Below are 3,490 nucleotides of genomic sequence, written 5' to 3' on the forward strand. Positions count from 1 at the left end.
TGTTCGGCTAAGCACCAAATGAAGAATGGTGGACTATGGTGCTCAGATTGTCTTATCTAGCTCTAGACCTGAAGACAACCAACCATGGCACCAAGATTTTCAGGTTGAGCACCAAATGAAGAATGACGGGCTGTGATGCTAAGATCATCTGGTCCCGTCCGATACATGAAGAAAGCCAGTCATGACACGAAGATCACCCGACTAAGCACCAAATGAAGAACTGTAGGTTGTGGTGCTAAGATCAGCTAGTCCAACCCAAGACCTGAAGACATCCAATTGAGATGTCAAGATCGTCTGATGAGCACTAAATGAAGAACAACGGACCATGTAGCTAAGATCACCCGGTATAACCCGAGACATGAAACAACCAGCGTGCCTAATTGCCCAACTAAGCACCAAATGAAGAATAGAGGACCGCGGTGCCAAAATTGATCTGTCAAACTTGAGACATGAAGACAGCTAGCCATGGCACTGAGATCCCCTGACTGAGCATCTAATGAAGAATGGTGTACTGAAACACTAAGATAACCTGATCCATCCTGAGACCTGAAGACAAGAAAACCACGATGTCAATATTACCCGATCTAGCCCGAGACATGAAGATAGTCAGTCATGATACGAATATTGCTCTGTTATGCATCAAATGAAGAACGACAGACCGCGGGCCCCAAATTGCTCTATCTAGCCTAAGACATGAAGACAACTAGTCATGGCGCTATGATCGCTCGACTAAGCACCAAATGAAGAATGATGGACCATAGTGCCAAGATTGCTTAGTCAAGCCTAAGACATGAAGACAACCAACCGTGGTGCCAAGATCATCTTACTGATCACTGATCCTGATATTTTTATTTGTACGGATTTATGAAATTGACACCATTACTTAAAGATTTTAATCTCCAAAAATGGCGCAAAAAAACTTGATCCCAAGAAAAGTAAGATTTCAATTATATTTTCAAGTAGTAGAGATTCTATGCAAGTATACATATCGTTATCAAGTAATGCATGACTTTCTGATTAAGCCCCGAATATCTATCCCACGGAGATTAAGTTTAATCATATCTGCTTTCAAGAGAAGTTCTAGTCTAGAATAACACACCCTAGCTTGAATGATCGATAAAGTTTTGATTTTGATTATATCCTACAATTATCACTACAATACTACTTCTACTTCTAAACTAAAATACTTATAGAAAATCAGAAAGTGGAGTTTAATAAATTAAAAGTACCCTTCCTCATACAATGAAATTAGTGATATGTATAAAAGTAAAATAAGTAGGGAGAGTGATTGTGACAAATAGGAGCAATTATATTCTTTACCCTTACTAAAGATGCTATAAAGAACATTGGTTAATCTAAAGTTTGAATAGTTCTAAAGATAGGTTAGGCAGGGAAGATACTAGCTCTCACTCTAGAGTTCCCTCCTATCCCTCCACCTGGAGGCTAACATCTCACATCAAACCTAGAACAAAAGACCAAATTATAAGGCTTTAACTTGTCACTCTAAAGACCTCTAATTCTACAAACATTAAATTATATCTCACTATTTATTTGCACTCAATCATATGGACTACATTCTCATCCATATAATCTCATGTGATTCTATCACATTTGATTGAGACAATACCATCACAGATATTACATGTTCTCACAACAGATTTTAACATTCAAGTTGATCAAGTTTACATGTAAATGAAGAAAAAAGTAAAATAATCACAATATATTCTCACTCTACTCAATTATATATCCTACACATGCATACTAATTCATTGTAAGAGGGAAGAGTAAAGAAAACTACTCACTACACCTGGAGAAATAACATGTACTTTTCATTGAACAAGACTTTGAAACCATACAAATAAAGTACTAAATTCAAATCAAAATACAACGAAAATACTTATCTCTGATGGAAATTAAACTCTTCTTATATAGCAAAAGCAATCTCCTTACAATCCTCTCCAAGAATAAAGTGAAAAGAAAAGAAGAAATTCTCACTCTCTCTCTTTCTCTCTTTCTCTCTCACCTTGTCGCCCCACTTGGGGCTCACGCACAAGACTTCTTCTCCTCTTCAAATTAGTTCAAGAGTCCAAGAGTCCTTTTTAAAAACATTTTTAAGCCTTATTTATAATTTCCCAAGAAATTCTTAAGTGTCTCTTCAAAAATGTCCATATTCATTAAATCTTCCAAATGGCGCCTCAAGTGCCTCTTCAAAACTCCTTATAACCACCCTCAGATCCTTCTAGAAATTATCTTTTATTATTTCCAATGAATTCTCCAAGAGACACATGAAGTGTAAGCACCGCTTCAAAAATCATCCAAATCCGATGTATATTCTAGAAGATATGTTGAAAACTGTTTTTGGCGCTTAAGCGCCGATTTTGGGCTCTTAAGCACCCTCCTCTCTGTCTGGTGGTGCCTAAGTGTCATTTTGGGCACTTAAGCACCGAGCACAGGCACTTAAGTCCCTGGTTTCAGCTCGCATGGCTCTGGTGTGCCCCGGTTCGACCCAATTTGCTCCGGGTTGCTCCGTTATGGTCCATTTTTGTTCCTTTTTGCTCCAATCACTCCAAATTCTTCAATTTGATGTAACTACAACCAAAAACACAAGAAAACATACCTTTAAAGTGCAATCTTATTATAAAATTTAACATAAAAATAACACTTTTTTAGGCACATCAAACAAATCTTAATATTTTCAAACAATTCGAGCATTTCGAACAAATCAAATAATTCAAATAATTCGAACAATCAAACAATTTAAACCATTTAGATAATTCAAACAATACAAATATTTTAAACAATTCAAATTTTTTTCGAACAAATCAAACTGAATATGAACAACACCTTTAACAAACAATTTCAAACACGAGCTTATTTCAAACACAATTAAATTCAAACGAACTAAACAAGAACACAAGCTCTGTTCATTTGTGTTCGGTTCGTTTACAACCCTAAAGAAGCCTCCCAAGCACAAATCAAAAGCCGACAAAGTCCATAGTAACAAGATAACCTAGTCCAACCTAACTTTAGAAATTACAATCTAAAGGCAAGACTGTAAGACTAGGAGCACAGTTATAAGATAACATGTTGTGACACTAACTTGTGACTTACTAAAAAACCATTCATTTGCATATCTATAAAATCTTTCAAATCAGGGAAATGCAACCGATGAAAACAAAGAAAATAAACAAGACAAAAAAGGAATAAGATGAGATAATAAATTATATTCATTTCCTTAAAAATATCTACAAGTCTTTTTCTAAATACATAAATACCCATCAGCCCATCTTGGTCGTATGGTGTCAATAGTTCTTTAAAACAACAAAAAAGAACAAACATATACAAAAATCTAAACAGTTGTAGGCCCAGCATCGCTATCGGTCCCTTCCCCTCTGTGCTTATTCGCTTTATTGTCAACAAAATAGGTGAAGATGGAAGCAAAATTATCCATGTTGCCCGATGTCGGCACTATTTTTGGTGTGGGGTTTGC

The sequence above is a fragment of the Phalaenopsis equestris genome, unplaced genomic scaffold, assembly GCF_001263595.1.
Source record: "Phalaenopsis equestris unplaced genomic scaffold, ASM126359v1 Scaffold000636, whole genome shotgun sequence".
Lineage (NCBI taxonomy): Eukaryota > Viridiplantae > Streptophyta > Magnoliopsida > Asparagales > Orchidaceae > Phalaenopsis > Phalaenopsis equestris.